The sequence below is a fragment of the Sceloporus occidentalis genome, unplaced genomic scaffold (assembly GCF_023333645.1).
Source record: "Sceloporus occidentalis isolate IW3139 unplaced genomic scaffold, rSceOcc1.0.p SCAF_1, whole genome shotgun sequence".
Lineage (NCBI taxonomy): Eukaryota > Metazoa > Chordata > Lepidosauria > Squamata > Phrynosomatidae > Sceloporus > Sceloporus occidentalis.
In genome coordinates this window covers 90,796,299-90,807,625 of record NW_028316981.1, presented here as the reverse complement: position 1 = coordinate 90,807,625, position 11,327 = coordinate 90,796,299, and positions in this window count along the sequence as shown.

Sequence of the window (11,327 nt, the reverse complement as noted above, 5' to 3'; positions counted from 1 at the left end):
GAACTGTAGGACACATAGGTTTAATTATAAGAAATGGGGTTAAAGATCTGTTCACTGAGAGCAGTGAGTGCCCTTTAACCCTAATTCACCCAGCTGTCAGTGATGCAAACTAAGGTGGCATTCCCATTCAGGAACCCAGATTTTCAATTTATCCACCTGTTGTTACAGTATGCCCGCCCCAACTGCGGTGTTGCCATCTGTGGACTTGACCATCCACAGATTGCAAGCTCCATTCATTTTAATGGCTATGCATGCATATGGTCATGGGACAGTGAATGTGCACACACACAAGCCAATAAAAAACCCATAGAATTTGTGGTCCTGCGGTTTTTGCAATCTAGAAAAGAACAGAACCCCTGCAGATAACATACAGTGTGTGTGTGTGTGTGTGTGTGTGCGCGCGCGCGCGTGTGTGTGCTGGCCATTTAACAAACCCAAACAAAAATCCATCAGGGATACCTTTATTGGTCACTTTTATTGGCTTACCTGCAGAGAAGAAGAGCCCTACTGTATTTAGCATCAGCATCTGAAAACTCAGTGTTGTGCTAATATATGGAAGAGAGGACGTGGCCTTTAAAGGTTTGACTTCATTTCCCCTTATCTGTTCCAGCCATCTCACACCCACTACCTCACATATTAGTAACAGATATATCCATATGCTTTCCCTGTCATTTGCTCCATTCACTCCTCTGACAAATGTTATGTGGTATCAGATGACATGCTATACATGTGATACTTATAATATATGATAGTAATTCAAGAAAGGAATTATGTACAGTGCGCCCTTGACATCCGCTGGGGTTTGGTTCTAGGACCCCTTGTGGATACCAGAATTCATGGCTGCTCCATTAAATGCAATGGCGTTATAAAATGGTGTCATTATATACAATTGCGAAATCAAGGTTTTCTTTTTGGAATTTAAATATTTTTTTCAATATTTTCAAGCTGTGGATGATTGAATTCATGGATAAAGATCCATGGGTACAAAGGGCAAACTGTACTTCAGTATGGCTCAGTCATTGCTGACTTGTTCTTATGAACACTTCAATCCTTGGCTGCATCTGCACCACATACATAATGTGGTTTGACACTGCGTTAACAGCCATGTCTCAATGCAATCAAATCCTTGGATTTGTAATTTTTGGAGGAAAAGCTTGATATATATATATACATCAACCACTTCTGGAGGGTGTGGAGCAAAGCTCCCTGTGCTCACATAAGCCCTAGCTCTGACTCATTTCAGCCTAACAACAGCAATAACAACAGCAACAATACATTTTATTTCTCATCCGCCTCTCCCCAAGGCTTGAGACAACATAGATTAAAACACATAAAACCATTTAAAGACACTGGCTAAAACACATAAACATAGAATGCATTAAAACCATCCAACCATAAAATTAAAAATATACCAAATTTAAATTGCATGGTTTAAAACTGACTGGTTAGGCCTGCTGGAAGAGATAGGTCTTTAGTGAGCTGTGGCTCAGAGCAGATTTTGTTAAGTACATATATTAAAATTAGATGGTAATTGGGTTTCGAATCAGTCATTTCCTAGAGACCCTGTGTGGTATAGTATCACATTCCCATTCAAACTAAAGCTGTCAGAGTGGGATGCACAGCTTCATTAATTTCAGTGTTATTGGTTCCTACAAACTATAGAGATGGGAAGTAAAAATACATTAACTGCATAACAATGCAGTTTTTCTCCCCTTCTCATCCTCCTTAATGATTACATGTAGGAACTGTATTTCAGAGTTGGTTTTAATCTCTCTGTCTTTCTTGGTCTCTGCAAAGTGTCAGTAAACATAATTGCACTGGCAAAATGAAAAGACTAGAAAAGACAGTAATAGGGTTATTGTAACTGACTTTGCTCGGTGACAGCTGAGGAGAAGCTGTAATGACATTGTTATTCAAACTGTGTGGCACCATGAGTCCCTTCCACTTTGCTGTTCTCCAGGGAGATGAGAAATCAGCCCTGATCAGGAAATTAATTTTAACAAATGAAAGAAATAATTAAATCCAATGAATGTTCCTTCCTGTTGTGTGGAAACAGGAAAATTCATAGTGACTTGTGTTTTAGATGTGGAAAATTTAGGTTCAAACCTTTGCCTAAACATAAAAACTCTAGCCTTTTCCAGCCATTATATGAAACCAAGAGTGGGCAATCTCCATTCAGAGGTTGTCAGACTGCATCTCCCATCAGACATAGCTAGCATAGTCAATGGTGAGGAATGACAGAAATTATAATCCTGCAATGTACAGAGGGTTATAAATTCCCATTCCAACTGTGGTTTGGTGCTACATGAATAAACCTGGGTTTTAGATTAAGATTTAATCCTCAGTTGGTAAACGATAGGGAGGATTCTGATCCAATGAATTAAAAACAAGGCAAATCATAAAAATTAATATAATACCATCTGTGTCTATGGATTTAATTTTAAAAAATCATAAAAAGATACTACTTTTGACAAAAAGTGTCAGCTTTTATATGAATATTGAGTCTGAAGACTCATATTTTCAAGAGCTTTGAGGCAAACCCAAGGCCTATCCTTTCTGTAAATTAGATTGGTTCATGAATTTACCAAGTGCTGGAAAACCATATAGACCGAATAGCAAGGGTGAGCAACTTCCAAGTACAATAGGTGGGCCACAGGGGACCCCACTAAACCATGGTGGGGGTCATATTGTTGAAGTTGTGAGTGCAGTTACTCTTGCCACTGAAATTTGGCAGGAACTCTAGTGGCACACAGTTCCACTGAACCCTACAGACTAGTAAGGCAAGGTGTCTCTGCAAGGCTTTTGTACCACCACCAGATTTTGGTGAGGTGATTCTCTTATCATTAGTGGCAACACCAGCAATAGCAGGAGTAGCAAGAGGTGCAAAAACAGCTCAGAGTCATGTGTTGGTCACACCTAAAGTATTGCTTGCTATATAATTTTACATAATTTTATATAATTTTACAGTTTGCTGCTAAAACAATATCAAAAATATATTTAGGGAAACATCGTATGTAATTCAATGTGAAGCTGAAGGCTTTCGTTGTCGGCATCCATAGTTTCTTGTGGGTTTTTCAGAGAATGCCACTGAAAATGCCAGCCACAGATGCTGGCAAAACATAGGGACTCAACTCTTCTAGAATATGGCCACATATCCTGAAAAGCCCACAAAAAACTATGGTAATTCAATGTTACACAAATGTTGAGAATTATGACCTGCGGCATATGGCATCTGAGGAAGTAGATTGTATAGCAGCCTTATTTGTTGGTTGAAAGCATTGCCACTTTGCACTTAAATCCAGTGTGTGTAAAACAGGAACAAAGGAAAACTATAATTTTGTGACTTTTCTTCTTACAAGGGTTAGTTACTTAGTTCCAAATTCAACACAATATGCTAGTCATGAATTTCTCCAGCATGGTCTTTAGACAGAGTTTAGCCTATCGCTTGGCTGAGACATGTCACACAGAATTGCTGACCCTTCTTATATGATGCAGTTCAAGACAGGGATCCTGTTAAAGATCAATTATTGACCAAACCAAGGACATTTAGAAGTTCCAGAACAGGAATTGCCTCCACATGATTCCCCCCCCCCCCCCTTTTTTCTTTTAGTTTTCACTTACTTAACCCAAGTTCTGCTTTCTTAGAAAAAGATCTGTTCTCTTTCTCTCTCTCTAAATTGAGTAATGGGCTTCTAAAGATATGTTAATTATTTTTCAAGTTATAACAAATACAGGCAACAGACACTTTTTCAAAGGTTGAATTTCCCAAAAACAAAATGTGCACTAAAAATATTATTTTAAGTGTATATAAATTTATGCATATATAATAAATAAAAACCCTCATGAATTAATCAACTAAGATTATTTTTATTAGTAGCATCCCTGGCTTTCTCTTTTCCTTTCCTATCTTTCCCAAGTATGAGCTTTTAACAAAATCAAGTAATTTTGAAACTTTGAGATGAGATTTTGAAAGTGACAATCTGCAGCACTGGTATCTGTGTATGTGCCTTCAAGTCACCTCTTGACTTATGGTGACCTATGAATTTCATAGGGTTTTCTTAGACAAGGAGTTCTCAGAGGTGGTTTTGCCAGTTCCTTCCTGTGAAAAATAGCCTACAGCACCTGATATTCATTGCTGGCCTTCCCTCCAAGTATTAACCAGGGCTGATTTCTGCTTAGCTTCCATGATCAGATGGGATCTGGTGCCTCTAAATATTTAGGGGACATAGAGGAAAAGACTCAACATGTGAAAGAATATGCTGTCTGGATGTTTTCACCAGCCATTTCCAAGTGTGTTCTGTGTTCAGCAAGAGTTGTAAGGATATTTTTTTTTCACTTCCTATAACCTCAGCACTTTCCTATACCCATGAAAACTAATTTTCCACAAGGATGTTCATGTTTAGTATGTCCACTTGAGTGTGCTTACAAAGACCTATGTATGTTTATCAAACCAGAGTCCTTATGTTCTATGATAATTACTCCAAAGTAAGATTATACTGGACTACAAGCTTTACATGACTTGTTTGTTTTGCCTTTCATACTTCATTTAAACTTCACAGAAATTAGCAAGGCAGTCTATTTGTTTGGCTTGGTCTTTGACCAAACAATCAACTGCAGCCAAATGACACAATACATATTACTAAATACATTAAGGACCATAGAGAGAGCTACTACTACTTTGACAGAGGAAATGGCAGAGGAGGGTGAGCTCAGTATGACAAAAATCTCAGAACATTGTGAATAAAAAAGAAACCTTTATTTATTTGGCCAAAGCAGTGTTTTTGTCCCACATTAACCATGGCTTGTCTCTCCTTCTTCTTATTTTCATCATAATATATGCAGTACCTGCTAACAATCTTGTGTAACTCATGAGTGGGCTAAATGAGTGTACTTATCCCATTTTATTTACTTGTGCTCTGTATCTGTGGGCTGCATCCGTGCTGAGAAGCATCAGTTAAATTATGAAGCTTTGCTGTGGTTAGGCTTCGGGGTTTCAATTAGGATCTAATACACTGTTTGTTATTCATCTACTATTATTGTACATGGTGGTGGCGGTGGGAGACAACATTAAAACAGACTCCAAGTTTCAGATAGTGCAATCTAGAGAAAAAGAAGAAAACCAAAGAACATTCAAAGTTTTAGAATCTGAATTTCAAAAACAAAACCTTGCTATGTAAAAACTCTGCATAAGTCAGTGTAATTGGGCTGAACAGATGAAATAACATTCAGTTTGATCTTACATGCTGCCACACAGCAGAAGTATAGGATCCATCAGCCTGTATCCCTAGGGGACTGATGAGAAGGCTATGGCACTGATCACCTCCTGGTCCATTTAAAATACAAATAAAACCTAGGCTAGTGTAGTGTAAATGGTACATTGATGAGATCCACCTTTTACTTTGTGATTTTTAGATGCACTCAAAGATGGAATAGTGTTGCTTCTATTTCTTATCCTTTAGATTTTCAACAAGGCAGTTATTCACCTGGCTTTAGATTAAGCCAGGTGTAGATCAACACACTTTATAGGGCAAGTGTGAACAATTTGTGTTTCCACATGGAGGGTCTGGATTAAAGAGTCATGAAAGTTTTATAAATATGATGTGTAGCTGTATTATGGCAAATGTTTTGAAAAAAATGGTTGTGAACAAGGGAATCAGGTAAAACAAATTGCCATGGCTCAATTCTATAGAATTCTTGGATTTCTAGTTTTGTGAGATAGTTAGCCTTCTCTGTCAGAGAGCTCTGGTGCCACAACAAACTACAAACCCAGGATTCCATAGTTTTGAGCCATGACAGTTAAAACAGTGTCAAACTGTATTATTTCTGCAGTGCAGATGAAGCCCAGATCTACACCTAGCACATTTACAGGTGATACACTGCCATGGCAACAAAATAGAGCCATTTGAAAATGTTCTGAATAGGAAAGATTGACCTGGGAAGGGGACAACCTACCTCCCACATAGACATATGCACATTAAGGATGAAATTATCCAAGTGTTTTTGTGTGAAGCAGTTGCAAAGAAAATGACATGGAACTGAAGTCACTGGCTATCTTGCTCCAGATGTGATTAAAAAAAACAGTACATTTTGGCTTCAATTTGTAAACAAATACCAACAAAGGTACATTACAAAACATATCTCTCTAATTAACTCCATCCAATAGGAGCCATACTTTGAATAAACTCTGTATCCTAGGAACTTCTTATTATCCAAAGAAATAGGTTATGTACAACCCATTGATATTATGAAGAAAGAGGATTAGGCCAAGTGAAAGAAATAATGCATAGCTAAATTAATTGTATTACAAGGAAATTTGGAGGAATAGGTGATTTGAATTAATATGTTTTTTTAGATGTTCCCTTTTCCTTTGCAGTGTTACTGGTATATGTGTGTTGCTCATAAATGCATACACAAGACAGAGAAACACTGTACTCTTTCAAGCAGGTTTTGTGGACAAGGCCAAGGCAGACTGAAATTTAAGTCCAAATAAAGAGTAGCCATTCAAACAATGGTGCTCCAGAAACAGGGCAACAAAGAGTACAGGATTTAAGCCTGCAGAGGCCTACTAGAGAGCAGGTAGGACAGGTGGAAAAGACTAAAGACAGAGTCAAAAAGGCAGTCCAAGATGAAGCAGAAAGGTTATTTTCTGCTCTGAAGTGTGGCATATAAAGTTATAAGGTGCAGCTACAAATATTTTATCAGAAGTTCAGGAGAAGGACCCTCCTCATGAAGAAGCCTTTATTCCCAATGAGTTTTTGCTTGCAGGTGTGTACCCCATTGGGCAGCCACCAGACTTACCCACGCTTTTATCTGTCTCTAAGGTGGGGGGGCTTCCCTTTATTGCTTGATCCTGGAGCAGAGCTCCTGCCCTCTTCAGCTGCCAGTCCCTCTGCCCTTCTTACCCTTGAAGGTCCAGGGTCAGTTGGAAGGGTGTATTTGTCAGTGCCATCTGGACTAGAAGGCAGGCACTCATCCTGGGAGAAAGCTGTCTTCAACAGGGAAATGACAACTACTGCACATGTAACTGTACATTCCTTCAATCTAGAATGGTTCTCTGAGCGCACAGCTTGAGGAGGGATGCACATGGAGCCAGTCAGGTCAGCCAAATCAAACCTGGCAATCAATGGAGTGACAATTACCACAGCCAGATAGCCCTCATACCTATACCTTTCTTCCAGTATACAAAATACATTTAAGACAATAGAAAATGCAAAATAAAATTCCACTACCCATAAACAATAATTAAAATGTTAATTTTATATAGTTTTAAAAGGCATCTGAAATACAGTGGAATCTCGTTATCTGCGGACTTGCCATCTGTGGATTTTAGTATCTGTGGATGGCAAGCCCCCGTTGTCCTCAGTGGCATAATCTGGGAACAGCCATTGAGAAGGCTTACTCTCATGTCCCAACCAAATGTACCCATGATAGTGATGGGATTGAGAGAAAGTCCTCCATTGATGATATTAAAACTCAGGCAGGCTCATACTAGGAGATAATCTTTCAGATAGTATGGACCCAAGCTGTACGTTATAGCACTTTCAACTGTGCCCAGAAATGAACTGGTAGACACTGAATAACTGTTTTGGCAAGGAATTTGTATGTTCCCTGTAACTAGCCCTAGCCCACAGTCTGGCTGCAGCATTTTGGACTCGTTACAGTTTCAAAACAGCACAGGAATCTAGCCCCACTTTGCACCCAGTTGCCCCTATTACACAGCGTATACTGTATCTGAAGTTTCAGAAAAGTTCAGTCTCCTAAGCACTTCTGTCAACTTCCTTAAGAGCAAAACCTGATATCTGGGAATCAGTTATGGATCTTTAGTGAATCTTAATCTTTTAAGTCTAGAATACCTTTAAAAACAACCACAACAGGTAAATGGTTTAATAATGCAAATTCTGCTCTGCTAGCAGGTGGCTTTGTCATGCCAGTTCATGCTTCACTCTGAGATGTCTGGGATGATAAAACCTCTAGGGTGACAAACCAATGAGGACCAGTTCATTGCATCTTTGTGTAATCCAGGGATGTTATGCCATTGATCTTAACCTCTTAAGCTTGCTAGTTTTCTGTTTGTCCACAGCTGGGGGGGGAGTGACCCTCCTAGCAAGACAAGCACCCCCATATCTTTGCCCTCTTCCCAGTTGCTGCCTGCAGAATGGGGTGTCCTTGCTGTCTGGCCAGGTAGAGGCTAGAACACCTCTCCCATACTACTTTGTTTTAAGGAAGTGTCCCTGAGAAAGGGGCATTTGGGCCTTGGCAACTCCTTGGAGCTAGTGTGGTCCTCACCAGAGAGCCCATTTAATGGCTCTCTTACTCTGAACAGTTCCCCTCAGAGTGAGGAAGAGAGATTCAGCATGTGCCTGCTCGGACCAAGAAAATGGCTAAGGATTCTTTCAGAGTTAAGCGTTAAAGGTTAAGAGTTAAGAGATGGGTGCTGACAGTCCTCCACAAGAATCGCCTTGGTTTCTCCCTGGGGTTATGCCCTCCCAGTAAGGAGGCAGCACAGTTCCCTATCCTTTATGCCTTGTCATTGCTGTCCCTTTTCGTCCAACAGGATTCTCTGCAGGCAGCTTCAAATTATTTTCTTGAAATTTGCTATGCTAGCACATGTTTTCCTAATGCTTATCAATGAAATCCACTCTGTCATAGATTCACAGAATTTTAATGGAACAGAGACAGCCGGACATGCTGAGAGCCATGCGTACTCTGTGTCTTATCATGGGAGTGCAGCAAATATTATCTTCTTTACTCAAACCTATTTCTCGGCTTCCTCTTATAGGAAACAGAGCAAAGATAAAAGATTCTGGTCCTGGCCATTTTTGTTAAATTCTCTTTGCAGAGAGATAAATAGATATAACATACACCACTATCAAAGTACACAATATTTCACAGAATAATACAGAGTGAGATCCCTGCTGTCAGGAGCTTTCAGTCTAAAAGTCAAAAGATTTGGAAAACAATTTGGAAGGCAGAGAAGGGGAGCATGAAAGAGTTACTTTTTTTTGGGGGGGGGACTTAAGGTCCCAGAAACTCCTAGTCAGTATGGACACTGACCATGTTGACTAAGGGATTCTGGGAGCTTTAGTTCAAAAAAGTTGTTTCTAAGATCTGATCAAAGATAATAGGGAAAGTATATTTACAAATAACAGCATTTGCCACCACTTCCAGCCCACTGAGAAATTATTTTAGACTGGGGTGGGCAAAGTGATGCTCTGGCATGGCATGTAGCCTCAAGGTTGTTTTAGGTGGTCCCATACCATTATTTTTCTGTAAAAAAGAATAAATTGATTATTTTGGAAGCTTCTAGGAGCCTCAATTCGCTTTTTAAATAGATCACAGGGTCATGTTCATATTTTTCCAGTGTGCACTGTTCACATTTTTCAAAATCAGAAAAAGGAATTTCAGCTATTTCAAGTTTTGTTTTGGTTGTTGACATTTTTAGCAGTCTTCAGCTCTCAGAGGGTTTCAGGACCTTACAATTGGCCTGAGGACCTGCTAAAGTTATCCATCCCTCTTTTATATGTATGAACCACTCCTCCTTCCACTCTTCACCACAAGGATAATGTATTTACTGATATTTAGAAATACAGTATTCCTGTAATTGTCATTGGAAGGGTTACACGAAGAGGATGTACATGCATATAACCACATCAGATATTACATGAAGTGGGCCATTTGTGTGCATGCATTTCCCACATTCACATGGATTACTTAATAATACCTAATATCTGTTCAGCAATTTCAAACGTATCAGCTGTTACACAAATGTTGAGAATTATGACCTGTGGCATATGGAATCTGAGGAAGTAGATTCAAATCTATGAAAGCTCATACCACCAGTTTCTTCCTTAGTCTCAAAGATGCTACAAGATTCCTTTGAATAAGGTAACTCTGTAGGCATGGCTATCTTGTTATAATCCTTACAATAATCCATCATAGTGTTTTTGTTGCTGTATTTTACAGATTTGTCGGAGAATGGGGAGACTGAGGCTACAAAAGATTTCCATGTCTTAAGGCCATCTTGCCCTGGTTTGGAGTGACAACATTAAAACCAGATACAAATTTATACCTTAGTCTTTTAGTAGTGAAAGCCAGCATAGTATAGTGGTTTCAGTGCTGGACAAGTATACTGGGAGACCAGGGTTCAAATCCAGGTATAAAAACCCACTGGATGACATTGGGCAAGTCATAGCCTCTTAACAATGGCAAACCTCTAGATAAATCTTGCCTAGAAAACCTTATGAGAGGTTTCACCCTTAGTCAGAGTTGACTTGGGGGTATATATATAAAAGCAACAACAACAACAACAAAATACTATTAGTAGTACACTACTGGTGTAAGAAGGAAAACACCTAGAACTAAAGAGGCAGTGATAATGTTCCAAGTCATTTCAGGGTGTGTGTGAGAGAGAGGAGGTGGGGGAGAGAAAAACAAAGCTATGCCTGTGTACCAATTTCAATATGGGTAAGGGCAATGGATAGCACTGGCATAACCCAGAGTTATAGAAGAGTTGCACAGAGTTATGCTTCTTTCCTCCCATATTCCCCCGCCTCTGCATTGAGATATGTAAGTCTGTTGTGAGCACAATCACCCATCAATAAAATAAAATAAAAAATTGAAAAATGATAGGAAGACAATCCATTATGTTTATCATATTTTTATCCTTCTTTAAAATAAAATAAAGAACTCAGAACAGATATTTTTTGAATCAAATTAAATAATAATGAATGTCTTCGGGCAGTAATGGGCTGGAAAAGGAAAAACTGATTGAGGCTGAATCCAGACAAAACAGAAGTGCTCACGGTAGCGGCCCTGAAACCAAGAATTGGGTTGCAACCTCCGGTCCTGGACAGGGTCACACTCTCCATCAAGGACTGTGTTTGCAGTCTGGGGGTGCTCCTTGACTCATTGCTCCTGATGTCGAACCAGGTAAATGTGACAGTCAGGAGCGCCTGTTATCAGCTGCGGCTGATACGCCAGCTGCGCCCTTTTCTGGAAGTAAGGGATCTTGAGACTGTTGTGCACGCGCTGGTAACCTCACGTCTAGACTTCTGTAATGTGCTCTACATGGGGCTACCCTCGTGGTTGGTCCGGAAACTGCAACTAGTACAGAATATGGCAGCCAGAGTAATTTCTGGAACATCCAGGAGGGACCATATTAACCCGGTTCTAAAGTCCCTTCACTGGCTGCCCATTAGCTTCCGGACTCAGTACATGGTGTTGGTTATCACCTTTAAAGCCCTAAATGGCTTGGGTCCATGCTATCTCCGGGACCACCTTCTCCCCTACAATCCTCCCCGCGCACTCTGCTCCTCTGGGAGAGGCCT